Source organism: Anguilla anguilla, chromosome 15 (assembly GCF_013347855.1).
Source record: "Anguilla anguilla isolate fAngAng1 chromosome 15, fAngAng1.pri, whole genome shotgun sequence".
Taxonomy (NCBI): domain Eukaryota; kingdom Metazoa; phylum Chordata; class Actinopteri; order Anguilliformes; family Anguillidae; genus Anguilla; species Anguilla anguilla.
The window spans coordinates 21239906-21265222 of record NC_049215.1 but is presented as its reverse complement, the minus strand read 5'-3'; the positions used below and the strand labels follow the sequence as shown (position 1 = coordinate 21265222).

The 25317-nt window shown below is 40.7% G+C and overlaps 1 long non-coding RNA gene across 3 annotated transcripts in view; it reads right to left on the bottom strand.

The window, feature by feature from the left end:
* Positions 1-22756, bottom strand: part of LOC118213898 — a 46112-nt gene extending 23356 nt beyond the window's left edge. For all 3 annotated transcript variants that reach the window (XR_004762541.1, XR_004762539.1, XR_004762540.1), the window contains exon 1: positions 22252-22756. This is a non-coding gene — a long non-coding RNA (uncharacterized LOC118213898). The remainder of the gene's footprint in view (positions 1-22251) is intronic.
* Between the last annotated feature and the right edge of the window lie 2561 nt (positions 22757-25317).

The following is a 25317-nucleotide window of genomic DNA, read 5'->3' as shown; positions in this document are numbered from 1 at the left end:
GCACCTTATTAAGCAAGACCAACAGCTAAATTAATAAATTTTAAATTCCATTTTACTTTTAAGAACATACTCAATCCATTGGGGGGAAATGACAAAAAGGGGTGGGATTAACCAGCCCATCGTCAAATAATTATTAGAAATACTTCAACCTTTTAAACGGGTTAAATAAAATCCCTACAGATTATGAATTACTATACTTCACCTACATTTAGAAGAAAATTGTGATGGTATATTTGTTAGTTAGTTACACACTTGATAAATGTTATGAGGGATTTGTAGGTGTGTTTTTAAATTTCACAACCATACATTGACCCAGGTTTGGACAACCTACTAGGAATGAGATGATGGTCACTATCACACCAAACCAACAACACAAAATAGCAGAACTTGCCCTGAGTGCAAAACCTACACAAAACCAGAACACATTACGGAAGTAAGATAGCCAGGATAACACTGGGCCCTACAGGTTTTGACTTTTCAAATAAGTCAAAAATAAGTTTCATTTGGGTGTCCCCTCCAAAAAGGAGGAGCCCGGGGGACTTACGCACATCCTCAAAATGTAACTGGGAAACTACTTTGGCTACTTCCAAAACAATTCTGCAAATTTATGCTAAAATGTATCCAGAGAGCATACACCACAAATTGTATCAGAAATGTTCATTTTTAAACAAAAGTAAAAAGTCAAATGGGTTGCATACACAAACTAAATTATTAGCTTAAGGTTTCATAGGAACTATTCTTTAAAAACATTTTTCAAACAACATGACAATTAAAAAAATAAAATAAAAAATTAAAGAGAAGAAATTCATTAGCTGGCAACCAGACTGGACAGTGGTGAGGTGGTCAGGTATTACTCAAAATCATTTGAGGAAGAGGGCAAAGTTCATAAAGGAGAGATGGTGGGGTGAAGGGAGTTCTTCAGTCAGGCTCCCAAGCTCACCTCCTTGAACCCGATCTGGCAGCCGAACTCATTGGCTTAGCTCCCTTGAGGACAATTACTGAGGCCATCAACAACTTTAGTGCAACTGAAATCAATGCCCCATGCACTTCCTGTTCAGTCACCAAAGTGCTCATCACAGCAAAATGGGCATGTCCCACATTTTGAGTGTATTCATATGAAAAGCTCAATTTTCCACCTTGAATGCTTAGTGTACTTTGAGTTAAGTTTTCTCCCATTTTGTGAGCTGGCGGAGTGTAACCAAAAGCAGCAAGCAGCAACATTCAGGGGCGCACAATTTATTTTGAAAAAATGGATCGCAACATTTCACTCATCCTGAACGCGACCCTGCTTCTATGGCCCAGTTTAGACTCCTCCTCCTCACAAAGCCAAGATCAATTAGAATAATTTGCATAATGAACATCGCTTTCTTTTAAAGGTTCTGTGCTTGTTTGTGAAACACATCACAGCTTTTCCTTGTGCCAGTATTTCATGAGTTTCCATGTGCCTGCAGTCACAACCTAAACATGAACAGAAGCATGTTTCATTGCTCACTGTCAGGGTTTTGCAATTACTTGCATATTCTTGAAGGTAGTTGTGCTTTGTCTTGGAGGGGGCCACCATCAGAATAATGATTGGTTCCGATTTATCTCATTCAAAGCAAGAAATTTCCTCTTAATTAAAAGCAAATTTGACCCAAATAGTTTGTTACATAGCGCAATGCCACTTCTGTGACAGATCCCATTAATCAAATGAAATTAAAACCTCCCAAACTAAATTGGATTTAATTATGAGCCAGTAACAAGGAGTTCATTGAGCCTCACACCAGTGAAGTGTAAAATTGACCTGAACGAATATAATAAAGAACATTTTCTTCAAAATGTCATATTCATGAACTAAATGGTCAAACTCCAAAACAGAACAGCTTATGATAGCACTACTTCTGATCAAATACCTTTAGATATGGTTACAAATTAGAACATTATGCAAATGCCTTTAGTTCGGGCTTGCTTTGAAATGACATGAAGTAATGAATGTACCTACGGAGTCTCAGATTTGCAAGAGCCTTGCAAACAGCAAAAACCGCCCAGACCGACATTCCATAAGATAGAGAAATATAGAGAGCTTACGTAACACAGTAAATTGAAAACACCGCATGTCAACTTGATAAATCTGCCATCCAATCACTATTTGAGTGTAATGTTGCAAATGGCAAGTGGGCCCTGGGGATGCAGTTAAATAGAACGTTTATCATAGTATGGGATAAAAAGTCCATAGCCGTTTCAAGGCTCAGTCATTAAATGCTTTCACATAGTAGCGTTAAGGAGTAATGCTTCATTACTTCTTTCAAAAGCAGAATAAATCACCATATAGCTCCCTTAGGGCCATGTCTAACGATACAACAAAAACTGTTTGACTTGATTTTGGGGTGAAACATTTGCATAATCATAATCACGCATACAATTAAACTGGTCCCTTGGTTAAATTCTTTATAAAGCGTATTGGGGTTTACTTTTTAAATTTTTTTTTTTTTTTTAAATCATCACTTGTGCAAATGACCAAAATGGTTTACACAATGGGCATGCATGAACATGAATTAACTTTTTGGCATTTGCTACAAACTAAAAGTATTACTGAGTAAAGGCTCCCTTATGAATGAGACTATTTCAAATGCAATGATTCAAGTTCATATTTAATTATTTTATTGTCCAGCATAAATTATGCATAAATTAAAACTTCAAAAACATTTCTAAACATAATATTTTCACATGGGAAATGATACCCATTTGAAATCCTCACATCTCCAATCACGTATTGCCAGTAGACTGTTCAAAAGCACTGCCATGAGCTGTTGCTCTGTCCAAGCCTGAATTCATAAAGTGATGTATTCAAACATTAAAGTTGCTCTGCAACCTACTTACTCATGACACATTGAAGCCCCATGACATAAAAGAATCTCAGAAAACAAACATAAAAATGTTCCATTCTTCACATTTCCATTAAAAAAACCTATAAAACAGCAAGTAATAATGTTCTTTGAACAGCAAATGATCACAACTACGGTGTTTGAGTGAAATTAGAAATACATTTTAATATTACACCCATACGATTTGCATCACCAACACAAAATTGAATAATGCAAAATGTTTGTCTACAGTTGCCAATGTCCCCAGATAACGCAAATAAACAAAGCTCAGTAAAATTAAGCCCCAGAAAATAATGATCTTTTTGACCAGGAGAAAATACTGAGGAAGTTAAGATAAGGTGCTCTACAAAAGGCGTAGGTAGCATTGTACTTCCCACTGCTTTGCAATGACATATGGACAGTAAATAACAGGTATTGTGTATGCTCACCTTGTTGCACAGTACTTACTTAACAGAAAACCTTGAACATTTACACTTGTGCTGCTGTACAGGTCTAACATGTGCACGATACAAGAATTCTGTTAGCCTGTTACTCTGGACCATGCCAGTGTCAACTGTGGCCAGTACTGTGCCTAACTGTATGCATCCATGTTTCATTGCTCTCTAGAAACCCCTGCTGGTCAACTGGGCGCTTGTGGACTACATATCGAAGCCGAATATGAAAAGTGTTCCACCGACTCCACACTATGTGAGCTTGGCTAGTCTTTGATGTGGAAAAAAGTAGCTGGTGACACCAGGTGTTTTGGAGGAGAACCACGGATATATACATAGTGCTGCACATGACATTCTGCAGTTCCTGCGGTTGCAGACATTCCAGATTAGGGTAGGAACAGGACACATTCAGCCCCTCAGGCACCAAATTTATTTTGAAAAAGGTTTACATGACAATTTAAGATGAAAAATGTATAGAACGAAACATTGTTCTGTATGTTTCATTACAGAGGGACAAAACCACCGTGCAACAAACCTAAATTTGGACAGTTTTTTTTTTTTTTTTTTGTCTTGGTAGACTGTGTGGCAATCCTGAAAACCCACTGGCAGCATGATTGCTAATCATAAACTCACAAAGCTGCTTCAGGAAATTGTTTGGATCACTCGCCAGAAGAGACACTGGTGCTCCTCAACCCGATTCTTCAAATATTGGCTGAGGCAACCTTAAAACCACAATGATCGCGGACGGTCACGGGTGGTCACAGGTGCTGATGGGCACTCACAGGTGGTCAGAGTTCATTTGACCATCAGGCTTCATAAACCCGTGCCCTAATGACGCTGATGGAGTTGTCCCATATCGACCGCTCATCGCCCAAGACCGCCGCTCGGGCTCACTGAGGTGAGAGATTGCTTTATTGTGTGGTGCTCGCTCTTCCCGTGAAGCAGAGAGAGAAGAGCCTGTGGAGACACGCGCTACCGGAGCTAGCGGCTCTAAATCTGACAGGGAGAAGACTGGAGCTCGCCTCCATTAACCGGAGATACCACCACTTTTTCCAGCATTAGATTTTAAGTTATATCAGTGCATACACTGAGAATACCTCACATAGAGATATAGCATTTACATGTATTTATTTTTTATTTCCTTTACCAGCCCCATGAGGTAAATTACCAGAAGTGTCCCTTACACACTTTCCGTAGAATTCATTTTACAAATGATCATTGACAATTTTGAATAAATTCTGAAGTCTATTTATGTACACACAGCAGTTATGCTGTATGTACTTGCTTGGCTTCATATATTAAGTTCAGACACCTAGGCTCTTTCAGTGGGAAACGCTCAGTTGAAACTCAGTCGTTTCCTTTTTGGAATTTCACTCTATGAATTCAAAGGATTTAGAGAGCAGATTCCAGAAAGGATATTGGGGCACAGCTGTGCTGGGGATAATTGTAATAGATTACTATATAAAGACACGCTAACATTAACATTTACATTATCGGCACTGTTTACACGCAGGCATATTCTTAGCCAATGCCTCAATTATTCCCTGTACATTGTACGGTTCTTAGTTAATTTTAAGAAGCTTGGGTTTTCAAACGGAAGGATCCATGTTTCTGAAAGTTATTTCAGTTAGTCTGTGCTCCTCAGTCTCAATACTAAACAAGCAAGGTATAGATGGTGCCTAGTACTACCTGTAACATAAGAGCAGATAAGTAGTCACATTTGATGTTGGCTGTGTGCTATGAGGTAGGGATTATCAAAGAAGCAGGAGAAGTGTTGGAGAAGCAGCTGATCCAGAGAGAAATTCCTGCACAGAGACAGCCTGCCTTCCTGTGCTCAGCGGTGCAAGCCTGTAAGCCCAGGGAGCCTTTCAGTGAGGAAGACCACAGTGTGGAGGAATAGCATGATCAATCTTCACATTCAGCAGGTAAATTATACCTTGCTATCCAAATCTATTCCAGAAAGCACAAGTGCATAAACCTTTCCACGAGCAGATCCCATTGGACAGGCCACGTGATGCACGCGTTCAGAGATCAAAGGCAGTTGTATTATTGAATGGCTTTTTTATAGTTATGAAAACTTTTCCCCATATTTGGAATCCCCAATGATACCGCTGAGCTCTTTTCACTGCTGTAATGCAGCCCATCAAAGTGAGAACTACCAAACGAGTCCACCAGCTGCCAGTTCTTTTTGCTCCACATTCCACCAGCCAAGCAGGATCTGGCACTTCCTACGCAAGCCCTTGCATGCTCTTCCTGCATGTGGTGCAAGCAGACCACAGACCAAGGAGGTGCCATCCTTGCAAAATGAGACAGGGAAATAGCTGCCAACTGTAACCTTCACTCCCTGGGTGAGCGATGGCCCACTGTGGCCAATTAAGCGCAACTTTGTGTGGCTACCAGTCAAGATTCAAATTCAGAGCTTGATTCAATTTCGGAGTAAGCCACAGTGCAGTGATCCAGTGATCCATTTATGCACCACAAAATTGCATGTGCAACATCGCTCCCTAGAGTCAGGACAACAACTTGTTGTTGCTATGTCTTTACCCCCAAGGGTCAACTGCTCTCTTTCTGGGAGCTGTGCCATGCAATACACAATAAATCATTCCACTTCAAACATTATTACATTCGGGTACAGTAACATGATTTCAAATTCTGTTTATCACCTTTCTATTAGGGAAAAGGAGAGACAAGGAAAGAAAGGTTATTAATGTTATTATGTTTGATTATTTGTTCCCCATATCATTAGAACTTTGTGATCAATTTTGCATTTCAGCCAAAACACTGGCACCTTGTTTTAAAACATCTGTTGCAGCACAGTTGCGCAAACACATCCAGTAGTTTGGATGCAGCCGATCTTTCTGACAGTAGTCGCCCACGCATTGAAGACACTCAGCAGGAGACATGTTTGTTGCTGTTGCCTGCGCCGATTCCCAGTGCTTTTAAAGAAAACTGATCTGTATATAGCCTCGGGAGCAAATAGACAGCCAGAACAGCACCTCAGAACTGAACCTAATATAAGCGGAGATGAGATGTTAGGTTTTCAAAATGAAGAAAGCTGCTCCTAACCGCTGAAGTCCATTTAGTCTGGCTCCAAAGAACGTCTGGTGAGAAAAATAGTGCATCGCTAATGACTGTTTAGCTTCAGGTGGAGAGACCAAATTCACAACATAAATTACATAGGTGAACGTGTTGGAACTTAATGGACTGCTGAAGAGATTTCTTATGAAAACACTGATGTGCGCTGAAATGAACTGTGCATTACCTGGTCAGGAAATATAACAAATATGATTATAAATTATTATAAATGAATATTTATTATTATAGTAAAATAATATAATAATAAATACAATTAGTGTGTGTCTGTGTGTGTGTGAATGCAGCCTGCTCCAAACAGCCCTACTGCACACTGGAAAACATAATGTGTGCTATTTTTATTCCATAATAAAACATTGCTTGATCCAGTCCTCACCTGAACAAAAGTAGGGCATCTTTGAGTGATTAAAGAACCAGAAGGAGATATGAAAATACCCATCATGTATTTTATATAAACTACACCTCTGTTATTGTACCGTGTTGCTTCTTAAGATACACATACAAGATATGATACAAGCTCTACAAAAAAAAAAAAGACACAGTATCATGGAATGTACTGTAATCAGGATCTCTGGCAACTCATTTTCTCCAAGAGAAACTGAGTGGGGGGAAGGTATATCACATGTAAATCTGATGTGTTAATTGTGCCCTTGTTTTAAAGGTGGAATTTCGAGGAAGTCAATCAACACTGTACTTAATCAACAAGCCTCAATCCCCGTACATTGGCCTCAGGGGCCAACAGCTTGCCTTGCTTATTAACACAGGCAGCAGGTATCTTAGTGAACTTGCCCCCCAACCCCCACCCGCGTTAAGGAAGCTGATTATGCAGAAACGACCGGAGTTCGTCAAGAATTAATGCAGAGAGTATCTGCCTCTGATGGAAATGAGAATATCACGGGCCATTTTGATATGTCATCAAAAAATGATGCTCTCCCAGAAGACGGCTTCATGTGGAAGCCTCCTCTGCTGTGTGGGATAATGCAGACAGGGGCTCCACAGCAGGCGGACGGAGATCTGAAGGGTTCCCTCCATTAATGGGCTGGCAGACGCTGAATGCCCCGTCCCAGACCGCCTGACACCCACAATGCAGAGGAGAAGCCAATCCGGTGAATTATTCTCTCACATCATATGTACAGTCGCTGTACAACTTTCAACCGTCGCTCTCAGCCATCACAAATCTCTGTACTTTTTCCCCCCACCATTTTAAAGTCTCCCAGAGAACACCAATTAAAAATATTCTGGTCTATCTCCAAATCTATGATATCAATGGGTCTGCAATTGTATTTCAGAACTGTGTAAAATAGTGCATGGGTTCTCACTTTCAGATTGGGTTTGAGGCAAATGGAAAAAAAGAGTTTGTCTGGGATAACGATTTAGAGGTGTATAAAGTTTTTTTTTTTATTCTTTCCCTTGGATAAACAGCTTTTATCTCCGGGACAACAGTAGGATTGATTTTCAATTGAGAGTGCTGCGCTGCTGAGCTCCCCTAGCCAACCTGAGAAAGAGGGACCATCAATCCCAGCTGCCTTCCCCTGCTTTGTACACTTTACACTGATAGACATCTACCTCTCCTCTGAGTTACAGTTCAGACAAGCCACGCCTTGGAAGGGCACTCTGAACCGCACTCAGAGCAAGGCCTAATCCCATTTCCATTTCCCTCACAGATATCACCACTTCCAGCGCACTTCATGTGGTGAAGAGGACGGGGGGGAAGCGGGCTCGGGGAAAAGCTGCAGTTTAAAATACCAGCTGGAGCGATGCTGAGCCACCGGGGAGGATAATGAGCCCAAATGTGTGAAATACGAGCGCCGAGGGTGCACACTGAGGAAAATTATTTGAATAAATAAATCCAAGCAACAGCAAATAGGAAAGTTCAGGTGGCTATGGATTTTTACGAGGATAAAAATTTAACTGCGGAGACAAAGCACCACAGTAACTCGCAGTATGTACACACACACATCCACACACTACATACAGTACGCATATATACATATTATAATACTTTTTTGGTGAGTGTGTGGTGTGTGTGTTGTACATATGTATGGTCTATACAAGTACAACGTTCAAAAACACAATTAATCACTTAATTGTGACGCAAATATCATTATGTGGCCAGAAAATTTTCCATTAGGCATATAAGCATGTACAGTATATTGTCCTCCGTGAATTCTCTGTAAATCTAACTCATTCTCATTAAGGCAATTTGCTAAATAAATAAAAAATAATCAATAACAACAGTGTGTCTGAGAGAGAGATTCTGGATCAATCACACAGACCTCTGCAGCCCCTCAGGCAGGGCAGCCCTAGAGGTAGAACAGACGGGCTCTGAAAGCGGGGTCGAACACGGAGTAAACAGCGCCCCAGCCTGCCGCAGCCGTGGGGTGCGGGGCATGGGGTGCGGGGCGTGGGGCGCGGGGCGCGGCGGCTCAACGGCGGGAGACTGACGGGAGGCTCAAAGTGACGCAGACGGGAGCGGTCGTAGCAGAGGCTTTGAGAACGCGACTTCTGCTCAAAATAGAAATGAAATGTTGCGTCAGTTTAAAATAAGAAAAGCTAAGGAAGGAAACACATCTGTCCGGGTTGGTTTTTGCAGGAAGAATCTGGACTGTGAAGTGGGTGTGCAGAAGGGTTAAGGAACTGAGCCGTCACTCCCGTACCCTGGGGAAAGATAACCTGAACTGGAATAAGTGTGCTCCTGTACAAGTAGATCATTTACAAGCAGGTACATTTATTTACTAGTAATAATAATAATATGTACCTTGTGCAATTTGCTTGTACTGTAAAGAAACGCAGGAGCACATAAAAAACGGGGATTGAAGATAAGCGGGTAAAAGAAAAGCAAGAGCACACTGACTACCAGCGCAGCCTCCAGCAGTCCTGTCTGCTGCAGTCACAGGTGGCCTGACCGCTGGCTGTTCATGCACCCTCTCTGTGAAGCACCCCAATGAGCGCAGCTCTGCATGAAAGCAGCTGTTCTGCAGGAGGTGCAGGAAGGGGGTCTCGTGGAGTGCTGCTGTTGAGGAGCACAAGCGTTCCACAGGAGAGGAATGGGGAGCTCTGGTGCAAAGAGGGAGAAAGAGCACGAGAGGAGAGGAATAAAGAGAAGGCTGTGGGAGAAGTGTACAGATAAAATGGTTGACTTCTGGAGGTCGAGACAAAGCTGATGGCAGTTTGTCCAGAAGGGAGATATATCGGAGCGACAGGCTGAGATTCAGGAGAAGATGGGAGTCTGGTGGGGTGGGTGGTGCTGGGGGGGGGGGGCAGCACAGTGGGGGGGAAATGAAAGGGAAAGATTCGTTCATCTGCTGCAGAAGAACTGATTGGGGAAACAGCAGGGAGGAAAAGAGGAGAGATTCCTGAGAGTAGCTGTGAAATTCAGTACCATCCTGCTCTTGTCCCTTCTCCTGTTCCTACTAGTGGCCGTGGAACAGCCCGGCGGCAGGGGTAGGGGGCGCCGTAAAAAAAAAACGCGGACAGCCGTGGCCGATGGCTTCGGCGAGCGACATAGCCCTTCTGCTCTGCTCTGCCACGCCGGCGCACACATTGGAATAAGTTCGCTCTGAGACCTCAGGAAACAAAGCATCACACCGCAGAGGATGTATATTTCAACTTATAATTACTTGTGTGGACGTATGTCAAATGAGATGCACGAAACTGCATTTTCAATGCATGTGTTGTCAACACCCCTTTGCTTGTGCTAGCCCGATGCAGAACACATCCACTGGAAAGATATTTGGACAGATAAAGTAATCTAATGTGACTGAAAGCCTCATAGATTTTTATAGCAAGCAAGGATATTGGAACAATTTACTCCACAATGGAAAATAACTGTTTACAGACAAAAGCGCATAAAATGAATCATTCTTTGAAGTTTCAAATGTTGCTGATGAGTTTATTTTAGGATCGACTGCTCTCTCCTTTAATGTATTTATTGAATAGATGTATGCTTCATAAATTTAAGAGCTTTACTTTTGTGTGTCACATTGTTTTGTAATGTCATTTAAACAAATTATGTAACATTATCTGGCAAATGAAACATGGTTTTAAAACCATGTAGAAAAGCAAAACCAAAAGCCCCTCTCATTCAATTATGGGAGCAAAAAGACATTAAGAAAATACAGTGTTGAGAGGCCACGATACATTAAGCTATCGATTTCTGCCGTTGAAGGAGGGAAAATTGCAGCCTAGGCCTGGGTAAAATGATCAAGTCATCAATAAGTGAAATGACTTTCTGGAGAACCCTTGAGCTCCAAACAATACATGAAGTTCAAGCACGCACCAAAAACAGGGACACTGATAAGAATCAAGAGTGTGTGTGCGTGTGCGTGCGTGTGTGTGCACGTGCATGTGTGTGCGTGCATGCAAGCATGCAAGATAGATGCCTCAGTTCTGGGCTGTCATTAATGCCAAATTAATTTATATTTTTTTAAATGCACCGGTGATTAAAGAAAAAGGCCCTGAGCAGGTTTTTGTGGATAATGCAGCCAGCTGTGAGCTACTGTAAAGCACACTGCCCAGAAGACTATGGGTTTAATTCTGTCCAGAGGAGATAGAAGGTTCCAGCAGCAGCGTGTCACTCTGACGTGCTCTGTCGCTCCAGTGTCAGTCCTGCTATTGTTACACACGACTCGCCGCTACAGAGAATCGGCAGGGGCGCGAGAGGGAAGGGGAATTTTAATGCACGGCCAGGTGATCGTGTCCGAACGATCCAAAATTGTGCCCTGCCTGAAAATTCTTCTGATTCTGATGTTCTGCCAGATGCGGTTTTAAATCTTTTCTTTTTTTTTTCACTGAACAGATGAACTTGACCTGTGGGCAGTGTGCATTTTCTAATGTGCCAGGTAATGCTTCCCGTGTGATTTTCTGAGAGGGAGGGGTGTTTTCTGGACAGATTTCAAATATTACCCTGTCACATTACATTACAATACATAACATCTACTTGGCAGATGCTTTTATCCAAAGCGACATTCAATAAGTGCATACCAAAGGTCACTGGAACACCTATAAAATACAGGTCCGGTACGGTAGAAGACTCATTATGTAACAGTGATTCATAGCCATGAAAACATTAAGTCCAGTTCGCACAGTAAGCATAGGCTAGGTCAGAAAGATATTGTAAGTCAAACTAGGAGGCATGACACAATGCAGCTGGATTACTGCTTATGACAGGATGACAGGCATCCATGACAGAATATGCCAATTGGAAAAATATATATAAATATTGACTTACATATTTACACATGTATGCATATAATTAACTATATTTTTTCTGTGGGCAATAAAATATATTTATAGTCCATGGCATTTTCTGCAATGTATGTTCTAAAATATTACATAGGACTGTCATTACAACTATGTCATAACATCTGAAAATGAATATATTAGCAATATGCTGTAAAATGTTTACGTGCATTAAAAATATGTTCCTTACCTTTTTGAATTCTTTGAAATGCATGTTTGTCTATGACAAAGTGACATTCCTACAATAGCAATTTTCCAGTTCCAGACAATCTGCGGTCAGAGCTTAAATACATTTTGTTTCGGTAAACACTGCAGTGATAAAAGTAGGGGAAATAAACATGAACATTTCCCACATTTTCATTTGGGGCCCGAGTGGAGTTACACCTTTTATCAAAGTGCATCAGCAAAGTCCATTACGCTCAAAGGCATGCGTCGGTCTCTGCTAACGAGGCAATAAAAGCGTTTAAAATGCATTATGTGCATTAAATGCGGATTGGGCTCCCTTGCAGCTCATTAGTTAAAAGCCATGTCAAACATGGGGGACGAGTCCATTCAGAATCGGAGCCGATTACGCTCAGCCAGATAAGAGCAAGCCAGGGTCCGCCATGCTTAGAGGTCTCCACTGGACAGTTTCCATCACGTTAGATTTTGCAGAAGGGTAGGGGTAGTAACCTTTATGTTCTGGTCAAATTCCCCACAAAAACTGGCTCACTACTAATCTGGCCACTGCCTAATCCTGGCTACACTTTGTGTTCCCCAGAAACCTTTAAGCACCATTTAAAGCAATAACAGAATGGGGAAATCTATTCTCTGGATTCTGATTTATAAAATGTTGATGTCGTTGTGCTTTTTGGAATAGGTATGGCAGTTTCAAGCACTGAAATGGTATCGCTAAATGTATTCACACATTTTATTAAATCTCTGCTAGATAGGTTTGTGAATTCAGCACGGCTTTTAAATCCCCTCCATGATAAATTCCATCAAATAGCCCCGGTTCTATGGGATTGCCACTGCATAAAACATATTGCATCATTTCTCTAATGGTATGAGTGTGCCCTTGCGAGTCTGAACAGAATCGTAGGATTAAAGTGCTGAAAGATACGTCAAATTCCTGAAGGACCCATTACTTGACCGTGACTGTGATAAGTCACAGCTGAAAGATGCAGTGTCCTGGGCTGATATCCCTTGGTACAGTTTTACTGTTGTGGATTTCAGGATATTTGCACGTGTAAATACACAAATCTAGGACACTAACTGCACCAATTAAGTAAGGGGATTTGAATTTTAAACTGAGAGACTAATTAATTCATTAGAACTAACAAGCACCCTCCAGCAACTTAATTTTACATGGGGTGAGTTAATTAGGCATAAAGTAAACTTGTGGAATGACGGGGAACTCTAGTTAGAGGCTGCTGGAGGTTCACTTTTCAACTCAAGACCTCTCCATCAATCAACCCCTCTTTGAAGTGATTTTTTTGTATTTGCATTTTCAAATTACCCACGGTGTAGCTATTGGACAGGACAGTGCGAGTTTTTTTAAATGTGCATTTTGGAAGAAAAAATAAAATAGTGCTAAAAGATTTGTGAAAACATCCAGACAGCAGCCTTAGCTAAAGAAGGGGTGCATAGTTAACGTCAGGCAGTTCACACCATTGTTACCATATGCTTACCAGTTTGGTATGGAATTTGGCTAGGGGCTATCAATATATGAGGGGATGGTTGATAGCCATTTTATACTTAAGAAACTAAGCAGTAATGCTTCATTTACCTATAACCTGAGGCAGACGTGACTTTAATGGAAGTTAAGTTCCAGCAGGGAGACTACCAGGTAATTTCAATGTTATTCCCTCATGTCCACCGACCCAAACTCAATTAATCAAACAAGGAAGTAGCCACAACAAAACCATGAGGGCCATTCCCTCTGCAACCAAAAAGGCATCAGTAACCTCACAAAAGGTCACACCTGCCTGGCCTCTGCGGCTTCAGCCATTCATCCTCATCCCCTCCCTTGGCCCTGCTGCCAAGAGCTCGGGCCCCGCCGTCCATGTGGGGTGCCCTACCCTGCCCTCGCCCGCCTCCACTTCAAAGCAGACGTGTGGTCTTGCGCCCCCCTAGACCTCAGCAGGGTTGCACCACCCTCAAGGTGAGGTCCGTACCGAAACGTGCCCCTCGAGTGGCCCTGTCCCGATTACATCAATCCCGATTCAATCCAATAAAATGTACCCATTCTGAAGTCTGCCTGGTTGCAGTTTGATTAAGAGAACACAACGTTTACCGCCGTCCACAAACCAAATTCATCGGAGTAGATTTCCTGGTCAGCATCCCTGATTTGACAGGGAGCTGCTTATCGCATAACAGCATAATTTAATTACACAGAATAAATGCGATTAGAAAGGAATCACAAAATTAAAATCTTATCGATGTTTAAAGGGAAGTGACTCTGCAGATCAGTACGTACCATTGGGCTCACTGTTTGGACAGCCTCTTTCTGTGTTGATAACCAAAATATGTTTTCCCCAAAAGATCAGCTTATTCTATCGAATTCACCATCGTTATCTACACTCACCATGCAGCTCCAACTCAGTTTGGGGTACTTGAGAAAGTACACTAGATCATAGAAACTCTGCTCACAGTTGAAAGCAGTTAAGGTGATAAATTATTTTTCATTTAGGGAAACTACTGCCAGACGCCCTTTGTTTTGACTTCTTGTCTTAACTATGGAGAATTTCCAGTGGAAACTATGAAAGCTGTGCTGACTTCACTGATATTGCTGAAAGAACACCTTTTTGTAGGGTCCCTCTAAAGCAATTCATCATACAAAAATATAATCACAATGGCACTACAAGGGCTACCAGGAGAAGGCACTGTACAGTGCCTTAAGGAGTAAGGCATTGTTCAGGGAACTTAACGAGCAAACAGCTGTTGCAGTAGCTACATTTCCATTAGCCATAATTTATGCGACTCTAAAATAACTAGTCCCAGTTATGTGCAAAGTTCCCAATGGAAATTTAGCATTGGGCCAAAAAATGAAACGCAGGCAAGTTTTTTTTTACTACGTGTTTGGGTAACAATTCACATGACTGCTACAAGCACGTTCACGTTCCACAAGCACACGGACTTTGAAGTGAAGTGGTGGTTATGGGATATGTGCTCATGAAGAGACAGCACGGTTGTCTGTGCTCTCCCAAATCAACAGAGGATGCTGCCGTGAGGAGAGAGGCCTGCAGATACAACTCCACGTTCAAAAGTGTGAGAAAAGAAACAAAAAAAAAAGAGGTCAAATTTGGTTTAAAAGAAAATCACCTCTTTAGGTGTGGAAAAAGACATTCCCTTGTGATGATATGAAAAGGCTCATTACTGGTAAACTCAGAATGACTAAAAATTACATAAAAAATAAGAATAATAAATCAATCCATTCATTATCTATACCCAGTTATTCCTGGTCAGGGCGGGGGGTGATGAAGCCTTTCCCAGCATGCATTGGGCGAGAGGCAGGAATACACCCTGGACAGGTTGCCAATCTATCGCAGGGCACACACAATATTCACTCATACCTACGGGCAATTATGAGTCTCCAATTAGCCTACCTGCATGTTGTTAGACTGCGGGAGGAAATCGGACATGGTGAGAATATGCAAACTCAACACAGAAAGGCCCAGGCTGGGATTCAAACCTATGACCTTCTATAATAATAATAATAATAATAATAATAATAATAATAATAATAATAATACACTTTTTTAATGCACCCTTCATATAATCGTTATCACCCAAAGTACATACCTTACAAATAAAAATCAAATCAAAGAAAGCTTTTTAAATTATGTAAATTAAAACAAAGGCATAGCTTTTACCAGCTGGTTTAAATCCCACAATCAGAAGGATAGAAATCAGCTACTGAGTACTGGCAACATCAGTTTGAAAATCACTGGTACCCCCCAGAGAAATCTCACTGAGTTTCACTGCCAACAGACCCCATCAGAGACACACATTCTGCAACCTCACTGCAGGATTAACTGGAGAAACAACATGTTTGTTTCACAAGCAATCAGAATTTAAAATGGACACCGTACAGTCCTCTTTCATCATCATTATGCACTGAGGAGCAAGCTGGAGTTTTGCCCTTTAAAATCTGTGTTTTTAACCACTCTGTGACATGTTTGATTTGTATGTACTAATGTATATGTCTGCCACTATTGAATGCTGTCTTGCGGTGTTATTATTTTGAAATCAGCGTGATGTTTTTTCTCACAAAATTGCCCAGTTCAAGTCCTGTTGAATTAAACTGAACTGAATTGATAAAACAGCATGTAGCGTACAATGACCACAACAGTTAAGAGCTAGTGATACAGATGCAACAGAAAATGATCCAACACACTGAAGCCAAAGCGTGAGGTAGTGATGACCCTGCGGAGGGGCTGAGCGGCAATGCTGGCCATACTGCGGTCTGAAAGCTGTGATGAATTTCCCACCAAACTCAGTTTGCCCACATGCTTGAACACTCGTTTATGTTCCAAGTGCCCCCCACCCCCCCACTGCACACCACCCCATCAACAATCAGAATCAAAGTTGCAAAGCCAAATGAATAGGCCCCCCTCAAAATGAAAATGTCCAAAATACCCTAGCACCTACCCTGCCTGTAGAAGGCCCACCTTAAAGCCAAACTAAGACTGAGGAATTGGGGCCAACTTCAGCCACTCTCAATACAACGCATAAGAACAAAGCTGGGAAAACCATTTAGTTGGTGGTCAAACCCACAAAGATTAGAAATACAAGCACTGCATTATCATGTTTTATTATATATTATGAGCAATGTTTCTTTCCATTTAGGTTACCCCTAATGTTTTTTCTTTGTTATATAAGTTGTGCAAATAAACTCTGGGGTTTTTGATAGTTGTTTACCACCATCTATCTCACTGCTTCAGAAAACCTCCCAAAATCCCTTACATACTCCTAGCCATTTAAATACACACTTTAATACATTTCATTTATCATTTATTAGGATCCCCATTAGCTCCAGCAGAAGCAGTAGCTATTCTTCCTGGGGTCCTCACAAGACACAGCATTAAGTACATTTTCAGACTAAACGAAGACAACAAAAACCAACCAAAACAACACCACACAATTCATTTCTCCATTCCAAAAAGCCAGCAAGATGCTTTCCAGAGAGAGAGAACAAAATAACAGATAAAAAATAAATAAATAAACCAAACCCACTTCTACACAGCAGGTGGTCTGTAGAGCTCTCTGTTCTCTCTCTATTATTTCCTGAAATAATTAATCAATTTGTCATTTGTCATGCGTTTTCTTCGCCGTATTCTTTTCCCAATATTGATTTATCTTATGTTTATGACATCTGATTTTGTTTTTTGTTTTTTTGGGCTTTCCTCTTTTTTAATAAAAAATAAAAACAGTGGGGAGTGCAAGTCCATCTGGCAGTAAGGTGGTAGATGTTGGGGTAGCGGGGTTCTGCTGTGTGTGAGATTCACAGCAGGGGCAAACTTGAAGTGAGGACATAAGATTATATATCTGTGTGAACAGCCCTCTAGTTTGATGTATATAGGGCTGCTGTTGTCTGTACATGCTTAAGTTTAAATTCTAGCATAAATCTGTGAATTTGAAAAACACGTCACCTCTTCATAGCTTCAAGACCAGCTGGAAAGATGGCCGATATTTTAGTCAAATAAAGTTATTCTATCTACATTGTTGTTTCCCTGTGTGAAGTGTATTTAATTTCTCCAGTGTCACCATTTCAATTGCCAGATATTCCCCTTCGATCATAAACATCTGCAGATGATTTAAAACACTCAGGTTATTTTGTTTTAGTTCCTATGTTGTTGAGAATTTAGTAGCCCTTATCCCTGTGTAATAGGTATACCTTCTAATATTGGTTTTGCTTTGCATCTACCCTGTAATTGTAATCACTTTAACAGATTAAATTCACCTGATCCATGAAATTAAATTAGCAGCTTTTCTTAGAGTTATTAACCAAATCAGAGATATGTTTTCTAGAAATGTGTAAAAAGCAGAGATTAGGCAGAAATGCATAGCAAGCCAAATTAAGATATGAAAATGCATGTTCTGTGATTCTGTAGTCTCACAGAAACCGTTGCTGGCATGAAATAAACAGGTCAGCCTTCTGAACAGTTTTAGAAGGCATTTTTTGTCATTCTTGTAACAGAGCTGGTTGCATGTTGTCTGCACATTGTTTGCATCTCTCTCCTTCTCCCTCGCTCACTTCTCTCGTTATTTCTTTTGTCAGGGTTCTGCTTGCCTCTCTGGATTAGGCCTCTATTAGAAGTGATTTGTTTTTCATCTCTGTTGTGAAGTGCTTTGGCCTGTGGGGACAATGTGAGGCAGAGGTTCAATCAAGACAAACGAGCGAGAAAACAAACCTGGAATTAAGTGCCCTAAAGGGGGGTTTTGCACTGATAACCGTTTCATACTAAACAAGAGTGAAAATCAGCTTTGAAAATCAAGTCGGGTCCTTGGCATGACTGTCCACGCTGGTTATGCAGAACAAACAAAAAAAACATTCATTCATTCATTATTTTCATACGGCGGTTATTTAGCAGGGCTGATTGTGGATGGTTCATCCACATGCATCATTTTAGAAACAACAAAAAGAGGCTGCAGTTTTTTCCATAATTTTGTCATTATGGTCATTAAGAATAGCTCATTAGTTTTGTTCCCTAGGTTCCCCTGGAACGCCTGTATTATCCGATTGTCCTTGGGTATCGGTGCGTGAACGAGATTATATCTGATCTGATTGATAAGACAACACCTCATGACCTCCTGATCACACTACTTGGTGATGACTCCGAATTGAATCTATCTGCATTCAAGCGCCAAACCTGGCTTGCAGGAGTCACAGCAGCAAAAAATGATTATAGTACAAAGATGGCTCTCACCTTACCTGTTATCAATTAAACATTGGCTATGGCTATTGTGCTATAAAGACATACATTATTTTCCACAGCCATGATAAATAGGCACGACACTCGAAAATCACAGATTATTACTTGTGCTGTCACTAGCATATCTCCAGGACTGGGAAACCGACCTGTGTGATTTATTTTATATACTCACCTTGTCTGTACCATTACTATTATTTCTTTAAGTTTACTGTTTCTCTTATATGTCAGTCCTACTTAATTTTATGTTGCAGATTGTTTTTTGTTTTTTTTTCCCCACTTCACGTGAATTGATATGTATGTACACGTGTACATGTGAAGGCGTGCATGTTTTTTTGCCATGTATATAACTGCATACAAGTAGAAATAATGTATTAGATGTAGCCTACTTGTTATCATGGATGGACTGTCTGGATTGCTGGGGTGGGAGGAGGGGTTTTGTTACTTTATAAGGTGGAATGTTATTGTTTTCTTGAACTATTGGAAAACTAAATTCAAAAAGTTAATCACAAAAATATAATAGCACATCAGGCCCACTGCTCTATAAAGAGTGTTGTTGATGTTACATCATGGCTTGGAGTTTAGTCTCATTTATGAAAAAGCAGCTCAGTCCATGATTTACTCAGCTCTCATTAAAGCACTGGCAGGCCTACTGTAAAACCCAGTGAGAGATGCTGAACTACTCAAAACAAAACTGAACACTCATTAGTTCATTCACATGGTTAAGAGATTCAGCTGCCCTGCCACTGGACAAACACACTTGCAGTAAATATAGCTTTTGTTTGGTATTAAATTAATCAGATGATTGAATATAGGCCTACTTCATGGGCATGAGTCAAAATCCAAGTCTATCCAAGAACCACATCCTTCCGGTGATCTATTAAATAGTTGACTGAATTTGATTATTAATATTTGTATTAATTATTAACTAAATTTGCAAATTTGTGGTTGTATATTCAAGATAAAAGTAACTTCACAAGACTGATCTCTAATCGTGCGGTTATACTGCTGCACCATACATAAGTGGTGCCCAGTGTGAGAATATGGAGGTATATTCCCTAAATAAGTGGTGCCCGTGTAAGACTATAGTTATCCCCTTCACAGGGGTGCCAATAATTGTAACACACATTTTTTTCAGATGAAAAACGATTGAAATGATGTCCAAAGATTTTTTTTTTTTTTTTTCCAGAGCAATGGTATCGTAATAGGTTTATATAGAATATTCTCATATTGCTCAGCACAGAAAACATTTGATAAAACAAGTGATATTTTATCCAGTATTTCGTTCATGTTGAGCATGTCAATAATTCCGTGTTCCGTTAGACTGAAAGAAATCTAATTTTCACCAGTCATTTTAAACCTCCCCCCTCCAATTAAAATATTCATTTCACAGATATTTATTACACTTAATAATGCACTCCATTTTATACATTCTATTACACCATTAGGCCAATGTATATTGTACCATCTAGCACTCAGCCACATCTCATTTGCTGTGGAAAGATCCTTCTACTGGTTGATGAAAGAACAACCTAATCATAGCTGCTGTATTGATGTTATTGTTTCTTAAATTATTGTTCTTAAAATTATTTATTTGGCAGCCTCCTTCATCACAGGCAATTTCACAGAAATAAACACAAGTGTAAAGCACAAAATCCAATTTAAAAGCAAATAAAAACACAAATTGTGAAGCGCACTTGCAACAAATAGCCATCTAACCCACAATTACCAAGGCAGCTCCACTGCTACAGCACATGTAATTCCCCAGAGGGTTAGTCTCAAAGTCACACAGGTCCACACACAAATCAAAGCTGGGGGAACCGGGGTTCAGTCGGAGCCCAGCCATGCTAATGAGAGTAAGGAGGTGTGACTCCCTCAGCCACCACTAGAAGCGCAAAGCTGAGAATGTTCCGGTCCTGGGGACCAGCGGTACGGACAGAGCTCTACAGGACTTCTGGACATAGGCATGGAAAAAGGCAGTGATTTTGTTTAAGTGGATAGCCTTTAATTTGCCTACGGTATTTTAATATAAATAAAAATTATTCAAAATCAGCAAGCTGTTTTGCCTCATACAGCACACAGGCCTTTCTACATCAGCACTGCCGTTCTCTCATGCATCGACGGCAGAGGAGAGCACACTAAAGAAAATGGGGCTGACACAGCAACCTCCCTTCACTCCGCCTCTTCTTTTCAGTCTTCTTGTTTCATTTAGAGGAAATGGAGTAATGGTGCTGTGAGCTCCAGTGGGTAGTGCACCGATGCAATGAGACTCCCAACTATTTGATTAGAGGCGTGTTTGCTTTCAAAGCTGTACATTGCCTCTAAAATGAGAGATTCGGTTTTTTCCCCATCCTTTAAATAAACAATTTGAGCAAGAACAGCATGAACCTACATGAACCTCACTACTCAGTTCTCTTCTCTCTGTCACTCTCTTTTTCTTTCTCTTTGCAGGGGTCCCCAGTTCACCCATCCAGGATTCCAGGGACAGTGAAAGTAGGATCAGGTATGTTTGTTCCCATTTTTTTTGAGGGAAGAGCATTTAGGAGGCTTTCAGATAATTTGTCAATCGACTTAGCAGAAAGGGTCACTAATTTTAGCATTGCATTGCAGTGGGTTGAGGCGGTCTGACCAGACACTGAACATATTACTGCCTTGGAAGGCGTGTTCACTACAGTCAGTGCCATGCAGAGAAGACCTGGCCACTGAGATTCATCCAGCAATTTATAGACTTCACATGATGTGTGTATCCAGTTGGGTACCAAAACATACTGTATGAAGGTGATGAGCAACGTAGTGAGGAATGTTTTAATAAAATGGACACTTATGGTGGAGAGTTTGACTTTTAACATGCAGAATGAGAATGGGAAGACTGAAACTAAAGCACTCACTAGAGCAGCAGTCAGTTTAGGGTGGCAAAAGTGGGAGAGGGAGACAAAAACATTGGCATTTATATAATATGCAGCCAACAGCTGAGGGGATGACAGTCAAAGAGAAACGCAGAACAAATGAGACAATAACAAGGTGATAAGATTTGGTCACTTGGGGTTTAAATATTCAAGATAAGAAACAAGTCGTTGTCCACAATGTGGCACCTTGTCCTGACTTGTCCTGAAGCGGCAGAGACGAATCTGATAGCCGACTTTGATGCTAGGGAGTTGACAACACACACTCGTACATCAGGTGGGAATATAACCCCGTGACGTTTAGCTGTGAAAAAGCAGCTGTATAATTGCAATGTAAATGCTATGTAGAAAGTTGTGTAAGTCGCTCTGTATAAGAGCGTCTTCTAAATGCTCGTAATGTAATGCAAATCTTAAGTGCTGAGAGTCCGTAGTTATTTCTCTGAGAAACCACAAAAAGTGCCACACTGTCAGTGCTGTACGCATGGGACATGCCTAGCAAAGCCGTAACTACTGTAACTGGGGGATGACATTAAGCCTGTACTTTTCCTTTCATTAAATCAATACAAATTCATTTTTATATTGTATTTTGTCATGATAGGTAGCCTATTTAGCTTGCTAGCTCCAGCTATCACAACACGAGTGGACCAAAATGACGGGAAACATTCGCTGGTCAATTAATAGTTTTTGAATTAACTTCTGTAGCAACGATTCTGGGACCGATGTGTGGTGGTGGTGGTGTATAACGCGACTGACGTTAGCTAGTTGGCTACCACAGCTACGTAGTGTCAGTTATACTATCACTCACCAAGACATGTCCAACTCCCCAAAAGTTATCTCCAGAGATCACATTTCAGTCGTGCCGATCACCGTTAATTCTCCTCCTCGCCTGTTCTCAGTCCTTTGGACGCCTTGCAGATCAAAATGGCAAGGTAGTTGTTCTTCCTGTTCACAATTCATAGCATATTTGACCTCGCCTGTCTCTACTGTGGGATTTCTGTTCTCGTAACTGAACCGTAGTTATCTGAACACTGAACTGTTACTATGGTCGCGTCTGAAACAGCGCACTTACTGTTGAGTACACGTTCCCTAAGCTGTAGGCAACCGTTAGGACACGGCCTACCTTACCATACGGAACCCTGTTTCTGGAGATCGCCCGTCCTCTAGGTTATCACACCAACCCTGTCAAATCATACTTTATTCAACAGTTCTCGCTGAGCAGCTAATTAGTAGAATCAGGTGTGCCAAATTAGAGATGAAACGAAAACCTACTGCCTACAAGGTAGACATGCAGCAACAGGGTTGCGCCACAGTGGCTGGGCAGCCCTATGCTACATCATCATTTCCGGTTTTCACCTTGCTCTGGTTAATGACATAACACAACCAAGTCCAGCTGTAAATAAAAGTGTCAATAAATAAATAAATAAATAAAACGTGAAATCCAGTTCAAACACAATTTTCCTACACATTATTTCCCTTCGCAATACTTAAGTCACAGTCTAACCTTTAAACAATTAAACCGTTGTGCTTTGGTTATGTCTGGAGCCCCGGATTACCCCATTGGTGTAGTGTGAATTGGATCCATCAAAAGTGCATCACATGGTTGGGCCAAAGAGAGTGGCAAATCATCGTTCAATGTAAACATTTCCTTTCGGTCTGATTAACCTCCCAGAGGAGTAATCACATTCTATATAATTGGGGTCAGCAAACTGCATGTTCTGTGTGTCTCGCTGTTTAGTAAAGTACCAAACATCTTAAGGCACAGTTTTTCTGTATTAATGTAGTCAAATATTGAAGAGTAAGATAATTAAGAGTGTGAAGGAAGCAAAAATAAATTGTCCCAGGAGCATTTCAGTACATTGTTCCCCTATTCTTGCCTCAGAAACTCTTTTTAATGCCAATTCAAGCCAGACTCACAACTCCAGACTTTCAACACCGGCATTGGCTGTATCCATGAAATATGCCTGGCAATTCAGTTTTTTCTTATTGAGAGTGGGATGTATTTACTCGACCCTGGATGGCAAAACACAGCAAAAATGTAAAAGGTGCAAATTGAAACACAGTATCACCAATTCATTTTGAAAGCTGTGAAATAAAAAAAAAAGCATATGATTAAAAAAAGAACAGCAATTTAACAGCGAATCTCACCGCAATGCATTCAGATTCCCTAATCTCTCATGCTAGCCGGCTCACTGCCACAATGATAAATCTGTTCTGTCCTTCAGAGACAACGTGCAGTACACTGAGCCTTGCTTGTACCTGTTTGTGCAAACAATGCAATCGGAAAATTACTCATTTAAGCCCAAATTGATTTTCTACCTCCTTGCACCTTCCAGTCTAAATTTCTCTCAATGTGTTTGATTCTGAAGACAACTTTTTTTTTTTTTTTTGTTTCAGAGAAAACCTATTATTTGAGCATAATGCATAACCGCCTCCTCTCCATTTAAATGTGGGCTCTGTTTTCAGGCTTGTCTTGCTCGGACATTGCAGTCTCCAGATGCTGAGAAGGTTCTTTTTTTTCTAATTGAGAGACCTGGCTGCCTTGCCAATACAAAATAAAATGTCTATAGAACATTTGCAGGTATAATTGGGACCATTAAACTCCTCTTGGGGGCATTCGGGGACCCTGAAGAGGACCCCGTGGAGCGAGATAAGGAAAATGACTTTCCAGATCCTGGTCCCATCATTACTCCACAGAACCACATAAAAATGTCCCTGGAATAAGCCTTTTCCTCAGCGATACATTTCTAAGCACTCCCTCATTCATCATATTCAATTTCCACTTCCGCACACTTTATTGTTGGCATTTATCTCTCATGGAGGGCTGGGCTCAGCATTTTTTGGGAGGAAATGGTGCCAGATGAAAAAGCAAGGTTTTCCCATTTTTGAGGGCCATTCTGTCCATGTAGAGAGAATGGCTCTTTCTTTGAATCCCGCCAAGGTTTTATAATTATTTGAAATTAATTCTAAAATTTCTGAGGGTACATAATTCTTTTGATCAATGTGCCTCTGTTTTCACCGTTGATTTACAGATACCAGTAATCATGAATGCCCTAACTGAAAATAGAGGCTCTGATCAGTAGTTCCTCTCTATTCAGCTTGTACACCTGTGGTGACACTGTAAAGTTTGGTGGACAAGACTGCCATCAGCATTTCATTGATTAAGGCAATGTGTGGACATGTTTGAATCAATTAGCCTCACCATAAATAAAAACATATAGAGCCAATCTTTCCTGCATGTAATTATATAATTAGATAATTATATGTTTACGAATTAATATCATAATTTGAGTTAGTATTAGACGTACCAGCAGCCTCAACTGTTGTACTAGTTCTACTGCTATGCTAGGAGCACTAGTTATGGCTGTAATAGAGGGAACCATAGAATAACAGTCATATTCATAATCTTTGAGGCAGCAGCAATAGTAGTTTAAACAGTAATAATAATTTTAGCACTAGTATTAGTAGTGCTAGTATAAGCACTCCTGTACCATAGCACTCTCTTCCTTGGCAGGCCCTACACTAGTGTATCTACACTAGATTTACACGTTAGAATACCTGAACACATTCCATGTAGTATGAAAATAAAAATTCTATTAATCTTCATGAAATGGGAATAAGATGTAAAAACACATGATGATGAACACTATGAACAGGAGAAAATGTGCCACTTGAAGAGCACACTCCAAGTATAGACCATTAACTGGATGAACGCAACAAAGTTAAATGCAGAAATTTTACCAAAACAAGGCATATCCTCAGAGTGTGCTGTACACCAATACATGTTTAAATGAAAGACATTTCCATTCAGAGGCAGCCAATTTATCTCATTATTATTGGATTACGATGTGTGTGTGTGTGTGTGTGTGTGTGT